Here is a 10,872-nt window from a genome sequence, read left to right as displayed (position 1 = left end):
TTATCCCTGCCTATATGCCGTGAGCTGATTATCGAGCCTTCATTGTAACAGTCGCGGGTTTACTGTGTGTTTGCGTGTGGGGAATTTTTTTTGTTCGTGCTCTATAGTGCCCGTAATAGTGTTCACTGGAGTCCAGCACCTCAGCACCCCCACTCAAAATACCTTCCCGCGCCTCTGCACACACACACACACACACAAACCCTCATTTTGGTCTCTAGAGAGCTGATTAGGGTGAGTTGAGTGTGCATGGACCTGCATAGGGATGGTGATATGTGTGTATGTGATGTGTCCTAAGGGCCACGAACAATCCCATAATGCTGACTAAGTCATTGTGACTGACTTTGGGCCACAGCTGAGGCTGTTGTGACTGTCATGTCAATCTGCAACACTAAGTTTAATTACTAGAAAAATGATTATTGTATTGAATTGCAGACACATTGCAGTCAAATGTAGATAACACACATTGTAGTCCTCTCTGAGTAGAAATGCATTGTTGGCTTTTCGACATTTCCACTGCACACTGCCTCAGGCCAAGTGAGCTGTCAGCCTGGGGCAAAAGAAATCTGTCTTACCGGAACAATCTTGGCATATTCCAAAGTAGGCTAACTCAACTTTTACTAAAGTTTTACCCTGGCAACAATAAATATGCAGAGTGGAAAGCCTTAAATATAGATGTCATCCAGAGATTTTGACTATGGTAATACCAGAAAGGTCTAGAATGTTGGCATGTCTAACAGTCTAAACCTCTTTGGGAAAGAGTCAAATGTAAACACTTTTATATTGTATTCTGATTGTCTTCCAGCGCTGTTTTTCTACTAGAGTGCAATTCCATTGTGAAACATGGCTCCACAAATCTGCAAAGTTTCCAGAACATGACAGTATGAAAGAGAAACTGCTAAATAAATAGTCCAACATCCAGTCCAAACATTGCACAACTTCAAAATGGATGAGATTTCCACAATCTTCTGGTAGATAAACATTCTGTTATACTGGCAGCAGATACTGAAGGAAACCATATGATAACAACCTGTTGTGCTTTGGCATCAACACAGTACAGAATGTACTTAGAGACTATAGAAAGCTCTCCTAGACAAAGAAAGAAAGAAGCACTTGACTGCCTCCTTGTAGATACAAAATTAACAATATTCATAATTCTTTCATGTGCTTGGCAAAAACAGAATCTGTATTTATCCACGTATTTTTCTCTACGTTCACCCCTTTTTGGGTGAAAACATTCGCTGTCATTTGACTAGTGGAAAATAGCTTTGGTTGAGTTATGTTTTCTGCTTCTCCTCTTATTTAGTCCTTTAACGTGCTACATTTATCTTGGGTAAACTTGTTCGTAGTTAAAGTAGGATCATATCTTTGATTCCTAAAATGTTTTTCAGCCTGTGGCCCATGAAATGAAACCTATTGTTTAGGGACTAGAGCTAATTTCCTTTTTTTATGTCAATTTGTTTGTATAAATTGCATCTAACTTCTCTGTTGTATTTTGGCTGGTTTCATTTCAGTTTAGATTTGGTACCTGTAAACATTTCACTTGAGGTTTAGTCACGAGAAGTGATTATTTCTCAGAAACCAAACAGTTTCCTTTTATTTTCAACTGTTTAATCTGTTTGTGTCACACACACACAAGGGGAGCTCAAGCTTTTGTTTTGTATTTTAGTCTTTGTATTTTCATCGCTGTTGCCAAATGGAAAGCTTGGCAGTAACGTTGTGTAACTAATTTAGTTTTCAGATTATAAATTCAAGAAATCCTAATTATTCTAATTACAAATCTATTAATGTATGTGCCATCTCTGTCTTGCCTTTAGGGAAGTGCTTGATCCAATTCACTCAGCTTTTCCAAACAACACAAAACTAATTATGATCTTGGCACTATTCCTTTTTAAAATAAAACGTATTTTTTCCATCTCAACACTACTAAGAACCCACTGCAAAACATGGAGTCAGACAGTTAGGCGAGTGGTAAGCCTGATGCTTCGCTCACCAAATTCTTGAGTATTGATGGAAAATGTTCCCTCAGTAACTCTGCTGCCTCAGCAGCTCCTGGTTTGGCAAGATAACTTCACTTAACATCTGGCAAAACTATCATTAGCTATGAGCATGTAGGAATGGTGGCAGGGATGTGCGGTGGGAGGCATATTCAACAGGAATGACTTATAGATGTCAGTAAACTAAAGGATAAAGGACATGAACTTTGTGCAGTGTATATGTAAAGTACACTCATGCTCATATTTCATGTTTATGCTGCACTGTGAACTGAAGGACCTTGTTGGAAAAAGACTTTTCTACTCTCTTTCCTGACACCAAAAAAGTAAAGTCTCCTTCATACTCGTCAAATCGTCATTTGATCAGTTTTTGACAAAATGGTATTTGAGAAAAGTTCTTGTACAGCTGCTTGTGTTTTCAGAACATATTGAACATTTCAAAAGCTTGGCATCTTTAAATACATTTCAAACAATACCTGCATATTTCAAGAAATACACATGCATGCAAGACTTAAAACATGATAGAAACACTTTCTTGCCAAGTTTATGTATTAAAGAAATTATTTAGTTGGAACTTATTGGTAGAATACAGAATATGAACCAAAATGTCCTTCTTAATGCACCAAAACAAATTATAATGGCAGGATCCATTTACTGTGGCCTTTGATATTAGCTAGAACTACAGTCTGAAGAAGCTTTTATTATTTCTCATTTAATGGAAACTTGATGATGAATTCTCTTACCTTTTAAACTGTAAATAGTGTTCATTATCACCCTCCCCTTCACCTCTCAACCTCTCTGCACGACTCAGCAGTGCAATAATGGTACACTCAAGGGAAGCCATTACTAGAGACTTCTTCTTCCCCTCATTATAATGTAATGCAGGCCCAGACAGATGCTCATGTTCAAGTCGTCCTTTGGTCCTTATTTTCTCCTCTTCACTTGCTGAAGAGAAATACTCGTCTCTCAAATATTTTCAAGTTCTTCCACTGTCGTCTTTCGTTTTCACTGACCTTTTTCTTTCGGTTGTTTGAATAATATTACCATATGTTACTTTGATTCTGACTTTTTAAGGTTATCTTGTAGGGAAGCATTGTAAGTCTGCCTCTCAACATCTGTTGGGTAGATACCAAGTAAATGGTCAGGCATTCATGCCCCTCTGAGGATGAATCATAATGACTTTGGTGATCATTTGATCTTTCCTCTAGTGCAAAATTCCCATTAGCCAAGTATTTGAGTTCATGGTTAAAATCCTGTAACGTTGACTTACAGTTTATGGTAAACCTGGTCATTGATGTCATGTTGACCTAATGCATGTTGACATTCTATTATGCTAAACGTTAAATAGTAGCATGCCCAATGTTTGCTTGTTAAACAGGAAATATTATGCTATTATGCTAATAGTGACATATTTACATGCTATGATGTTCAAAAGGTCTTTATTTTTCTCTTACTGGCTGTACCTGTCCACCCACATTTGATCTGGGATTTACCAAATAAGGAAAAGAAAGCTTCCTCAGTTTCTGTACATCATTTCTTGTCATTTCCATACCAGCAATCCAGCTTTGCCTGAAACAAAAAGATTGAAGTTTGGAACGTCTGACATGTCCTAAAATAGCTAGCATAAAGGGGATAAACACTTTCGACTTGCATATCAACAATCCACATTTTTGCATCAATATGAAAAAGGAAGTTGCCTCAATACAACACTTCTGCTTTCTGTTCTGAAATGAGCATTACAGCCTCGTCGTGGCACTAGCATTCCTACAGATAATCGGTCTTGTTTTCCCATCTCTGCTTTTCACACCACTCACTCTCTTGTGTCTTACTCATCCCATTGGCGTGCATATTTCTGCATTCCCAAACCGACAGGAACAGGAGTCACGGCTGTTCCCTAATGCCTTTTCTTTACTCCCCCTGAAACTTTACCCGTAACTCTCCATCCTCATGTCTGTCTGCCTCATTTCTTCCGCGTTAAGTCACCATGTGAGGTTTTCACTCAATAAATCACGCTGCATTATCCGACCTCTGTAATAACAGCCATTGCCAGAATACTTAATCATCCCCCATAGTTCTTTCCGTCCTATCCCACAATGGTCTTTGCATGCCTGCTTTTGTGCTTACAGCTCTTTGTCTCTCTGTTCTGCGTATCTCTTTAACTGCACATATATAATTTTTTTCTTTCTACTCTGGCCATTAAAAACACTAGACTAGAGGAATCCATTACTCTCAAATCCAGAGGTTAAATAATGGATTTTCTGTTGGGAACAAAGCGTGCTTCACTTTTATATTTGGAGAAAACATACAGAGAAACAATGACCACTGTTGCATGTCTGTATTTGAGTGTACTTCTACGCTTTTTCCTGGTATAATAGTTTCACAATGTACAACCTTTATGGAAGCTCTACTGATTATTGGATAGACGATGAGATAAACAGTAACCTTTGTCCCTCTCTTTCATTCACTTTGTTAATGTCTGTCACTGTCGTAGCCAACTGCTGACTCTTTTTCTAAATAAGCCTCTGCAGTCTGCCTCTTCTCTCTCGTGTTTTGTCTTCACTGAGTCAGTAGGAAGGCTGGCAGCAGTAAAGTGCTTTCTGGCAGGACTCATGACATCCGTTGTCTGGTGACGCGTGTCCAAGAGGCCTGGAAGTAGAAAAACCCCAACAGGCTGATACCTGGGGGGGGGGGATTCGAACATTTATGTCTAGCCCTTTTTATTGCTGTGGTACTCTTATAGCAACTGATGCATTTCCTACATTTCCTACTTTAAAAAACTGGTTAAGTAAACACACAAAATACTAAGTTGTTCATAGTATTTAAATGTTATTCAAATGTTAAAGTCCTCTGACAAAAAAGCTTCCGAGTGTTCACCATTTTATGTCCAAGGACTGCTTCAACTTATAATTTTAAGCAACTGTGTTGCAGATCTGTTTCAGATGAATCCAAAAGAATACACATCAAATGTTGGGGCGTTATGCCTACTTTATGGACATACAAAACCTTTAGATATCCAACGCTATAACCTCCCAAATCCCAGTTTGCTTCAACAGAAGACATTCGAGAAGCTCTGTTAGCTTATAGCATGCTAGCACAGATTGAGGCTACCTTTTTTTTGTTTTTGGACTAAAATGTATCTGTTGGATAGATGAAGTACTGCCGAGCACTAAAAGCCAGTGTCAAATACTATCAATTATTTTCTTGCCATAGATCAGTTTATTATTTAAAAAGTAATTCTAAACTACACCTGTCTTTGGAATCTCTGACATGCGATCACATCATTAGTGCCAAGAAGGTTTTGATTCATTGCCTAGGTGAACCCTGGAATGATAACGTTTTGGGGCTACTGCAAGTACTGAGTCTCACCAAAGTTGTACCTCTTTATAGTATTTGTCTTCCTCATGCACCTTGAAAATAGGTGCAGTTGTGAAAATCCTCACTTCCCATGCTAACAGTTTACTCTCTGGTACATGAAACAACCTGGTGAGCTTCAAGACTCAAACTGTTCTCTTCAATTTTCTTTTGTTAAAAGGTAATTCTAGTAAACTGGTTTTTAGTACAGAACAATCTCACTGGGTGCATACAGCCATAATGTCAGCCACCACCCACACTGCTTAAAACCAGCTAACCTTTGTCAGGGGGGAGTTTGTACTCAATTTTACCACCGTACTTGCATTTTGAAATCCATTGTCATCATCATCAGTTGAATTGGTAACTAATATAAGAAGTGGAGTGACTTTGTCATTGGCGAACTCAGAGTTCTAGGCTGTGGCTATTTCCTGGAGTCTACTAGCTCTGTAAAATAGCCAAAGAACAAGCAGCTTTTATATGTATCAACAAAACAATGAAAGCTTCCTTCTATGGTAAATTGTGTTGAGACAAAATCATGTAATACCTTTTTCTTTATTGAAAAATGGTTTTGCAGAAAACCTTGTATATTTTTAAAGTAGTGTTGAAACAGAAACCTTTGTATTGATTATACTCTAACAAAAATAAAATACCCAGTCCCAAGCACGCCTCTCTGTGGGCAATACCAGCAAAAGACATGACCTACCTGACTGACTTTTAATCCCTGCTGCAGAAAACATCAGCAGCGCCATCTGCAGTCTGTGTGAAGCTACAGAGGAATAGACAGTTGGAGACAACAACTACGACATTTTCGATCATTTCTTGAGCTGAAATGTCAAGTTATGCACTGTTATGCCCCAAACATGCTCTGTTTGATAAGATTGAATTGATACTGCAATATATTTGTTTTACTTCCTGCTGTATGAAAGACAGAAGGAGACAGAGGTCATGTCTGCAGATCCTTTTGAAGTGGTTAAGTGGATCCAGCTGGATCATCGTCCTACACACACAGACAGACAGACAGACAGACACTCTTCATGCTGTGTGGTCACCTGGTGTGTGTGTGTTTGTATTTTGCCCTTCTGCTGCCCTACACCCTCCACTTTCCCATCATCTCTATCTTAACAGCGTTAAGTTTATTCGCACCCCTCAGGTCAAAAACTGCTGTTGCCGAGATAACGATGGGGGATGCTGCCCGGTTGCCATGGTGACATCCCCTTTGGGGTGTGTGTATAGAGGTGGTTTATCTTGGCAACCTCCTTTTTTCTTTTTATTCAACAGCCCTCAAGCCAATGCTATGTACTGCTGATCCTACATATTATAACAAAATAATAGAAATTAGAGAAATATGAAGATTAGATTTTCGCTCAGAACTGATTTTCTTTTCAGTTCCTGACTCCAGGTTTGGGGAATTGATGTTTTAAGTGTTGTGTTATGTTGTCCTGTGTTTGTTGAGACTGTCACAGAGGTGTTTATTCAGTACTGAGTCGTCCTGTTCCTGTAAATGACATTCACAGTTCCTCCTCCCAGATGCTGTTTGTTCATCCTCTCTGGCATTTGAAAATCAGCTCTGTTAGTAGTTAGAATTTGTGATTTCTTAAGGCTGACAGTGTGGATCAGCTTTCATCTTAAAATAACTCTGGCTCTGCAGCTTCTTCCTGTTGAGACTCCTGTTGTTTGAATGCACCCGGAGGGATGAAAATATCCACCTTTTATGTGTGTTTCTGGGAGAAAGTATTGGATATGATCTATGTTGTGTGTGTGTGTATGACGGACTACATAAATAGGGAAAATAGGAGGAGGAAGGTAAAATCATTCTTCAAAATTGCCATTTGAAGATTCAATGATAGAATGATTTGATTGTTTTTAGCTGAGATGAGTTAAGTCTCAACTGATCTGATTAAGTCCAGACTGAGAACACATTGAAGGACATGAAATAATCTCTCATCTCTATTAATGGCAATTATATCATTTAGATTTTCCCCTCGAAGCTTTTCCCAGTCACTTTCCGGCTGAATGTTAGTTCTACACTTTGAGTATAACACTTTGTAGGAGGCGTATTATATCAGAGCTCTGCTTACTTTAATAAATGAACAATACATTTTACATGTACAAATCTTTAAACCTGAACAACGATACTAAAATATGTACACACACACACACACACACACACACACACACACACACACACACACACACACACACACACACACAGCCTCCTACAGTAAAGAGCAGATTAGAGAGGAAAGCGGTTATTCCGCCTCCAGTTGAATGCACTACAGTGATTATTTTTCACATCAAAGGCAGCGTGGGCATGCACGTTCTAACACACATGCACAAAAACAGAAACACACACATACCTGGTGTAAACACATCATGCAAAGTGTGCACTGTGTGTGTGCACACTGTGCTATAAATGTTATATTTCCCTAGGTGTAAAGTTGGGTTGAGTTGATGACAGCTTATGATTCACATCATTTTCATACTCACTGAAGCCCTCACTGAGCCCCTGTGACCTGCACACATAGATGCATGGGCTATATGTGTGTATGCTTTAAGGCTGCCTCTCTTTATTTATTATTATTATATCATATTCCATTTTAAAATATAAAGTACGACACTAGTACCTTAATAGATAATGCAAAATAGAAAAAAAAAAAAAACGGATTCTAAAGATACGATCATGATCAGAGATGGAATGAGTACAGATGATTTACTTTAGTAAAGTTGCAATAATATATTATAAAAATACTAGATACAAGTAAAAGTCCTGCATTCAAAATGTACTTGAGTGAAAGTAAAAAAGTTTTAGCATCACAATAGAGTACCAAAAGTAAAAATACTCCTAATGCAGAATGCAACTTTTAAGCACCATATATACAGTGGGGCAAAAAAGTATTTAGTCAGCCACCAATTGTGCAAGTTCTCCCACTTAAAAAGATGAGAGGCCTGTAATTTTCATCCTAGGTATACCTCAACTATGAGAGACAAAATGAGAAGAAAAAAAAATCCAGAAAATCACATTGTCTGATTTTTAAAGAATTTGGTACCACTTTACAATAAGACTACCCTTATAAAGGGTTTACGAATAGTTTGTAATTAATTAATTAATTAGGTTTTGAACACTTTATAAATCATTAATAAGCTTGTATAAGACAGGAGATAAACAGGGCAACTGTGACCGGTTGCTTGCCAAATAGTGAGCCCACATTTATCTGTACTGCTCGGTATTGCTAAGTCTTATAATGGCTAATTAGCGTACTTCGTCTTCTTCATCAGCCAGCATCCTTGGTATCTGTTGCTCACTGAGTTCTTGCTACGAAGCCAATATAAGGCTTAGTCATATTGCCAAATAGTGAGCCTGTGTTGATGTATAGCACTGGTTTATAAATGGTTCTTAATGATTAATAAAGTGTTTACAACCTAATTCATAACCTAATTATAAACCCTTTATGAATCCTTTATAAGGGTAGTCTTATTGTAAAGTGGTACCAAGAAGGTATTTGCAAATTATAGTGGAAAATATGTATTTGGTCAATAACAAAAGTTCATCTCAATACTTTGTTATATACCCTTTGTTGGCAATGACAGAGGTCAAACGTTTTCTGTAAGTCTCCACAAGGTATTTTGGCCCATTCCTCCATGCAGATCTCCTCTAGAGCAGTTTTGAGTTTATTTGAATAACTGTATACTACTGAGTAGCTTAACATATAATAATATATACTAATGTATACGTAGATTTTTATATTGTATTAATGATCTAAATCTGCAATTTAGTTGGTAACTATATCTGTAAAATAACTCTTTCCTACAAAATGGTAGTGGAGTTAAAGGATAAAGATAATTTGAAAAGACAGAAGTAAAGTACAAGTACCCACCTTCTTCCAAAGAGTCTCCATGCACGCCACAACAACACAAAAAAGCTTTTTCTGATTTGATGCCAAAATGTGGCCTTTGCCTCCAAAAGCTGTTACAAATCACTGTTAAAATATAATTTGTTCAGGCACAAAAACAACCTGATTGGTTTAGTGAAAGTTCATGTTTCGGGTTGAAATTATAATTGTGTTAAAGTCATGGTTTGAAGCATGGTTGAAAATAGGATATTAACCGCAGCGTAATATTTATTTTATAAAACCAATCAATCCACATAATTGGTCACTCTTTATTAATTAGTTATGAATTCTTCTTTGGTTCCCATTGATAAGGAGTAAAGCGTCCTACAGTTGCTAAATGGCTTTTTGAATTACAGTTAACATTATATTGTTTTGGTGCACTTTATTGAACCCCTTTTAAAAATCGAGTGTGTTGGATTGGTTAGCTCGTCACTGAAGCGAGGCGGGATGTTAATGGCTGTGTAGGTTGTGCTCAAATTAGATCAAAATCGCTGAGAAGAAATGTAATGTTCTCTTGACAATGCTAAAGGAGAACTTTTCTTGCAAATTCCCTCGCATACATTTACAAGAAAAGATAACTTGTTAAGGCCATAGTGATAAATAGAAGAGCTCAATGATTGTGAACGCTACATTTGTGATTATTTGATTAATCTTTTTCAATTATTCAATATTCCTCTAATCTCTCATCCCACTGCCTGCTGTTTGTTCTTCCTCCCGCCCACTTTTAACCTTCCTGCCTCCTCTCTTCTAATTTTCTGTCTTCATCTTATCCTTTTATTCTCATTTCCTCTCCTTCTCCATCAATTTTCCCTTTGTGCCATCTCTTCTTCTATTACCTCACTCTCCCTAAATGTCCTCCTCATCCTCATTCTTTTTTACTCTTGTCTTACTTCCTCTCCTCTTCCTCTTACATACACAGCTGCACGTGCTTACACACACACATACACCCGCACAAACACAGCTGTTTCTAGGTCATGAGGGGCTTTATATGAATAATAAACAACTGTCTGCTTTAAAGAGAATTATTTATAGAGCATCTAGTGTGCAAGTGAGACTCGAACACGCTCTCTCCTTCGCTCCAACCTTTTTCCTTTTTTTTTCATCGGTCTTTTTTACATGTTCTTATTTCTTGACATGTTCTTTTTTTTTTTCTGTCTATAAACAACCCTTAAGCTTTTTTACTTATTTTGTGTTGATGCTGCTACTTTATCTGTCAATTATAATAATAGTAGTCAGTCACTGTCGTCAGCATAGATATAGATATTTTCCATGTTTGATGGTCAGAGTGCTTCTCATGATTTTTGGTGAGTAACATGACATGACTAAATCAGCTTTAGGGCTAGGGCAATTAATGGTATTTTAATCGCAATTACGAATATGGCTTGCAACGATTACGAAAACAACGTAATCGAAATGAAACGATTATTTTTCTATTATTATTTTTTTTTTTTGTTTTTGAGTTGAATTATACTTAAAGTTCAGGGTAATCAACTGTTAAAAACATACTGTTCCCCTGTTTTTTTTTCAATAAATGGATGTTTTCAAAGTCAATGAATAATCGCATTTAATAATCACAATTACAATTATTAACCCAAATAATCGAGATTATGATTTTGCCATAATCGAGCAGCCCTATTTAG

Source organism: Notothenia coriiceps, unplaced genomic scaffold, assembly GCF_000735185.1.
Source record: "Notothenia coriiceps isolate Sejong01 unplaced genomic scaffold, NC01 NC01_scaffold00010590, whole genome shotgun sequence".
Classification (NCBI taxonomy): domain Eukaryota; kingdom Metazoa; phylum Chordata; class Actinopteri; order Perciformes; family Nototheniidae; genus Notothenia; species Notothenia coriiceps.
This window is presented reverse-complemented; position numbering follows the sequence as displayed.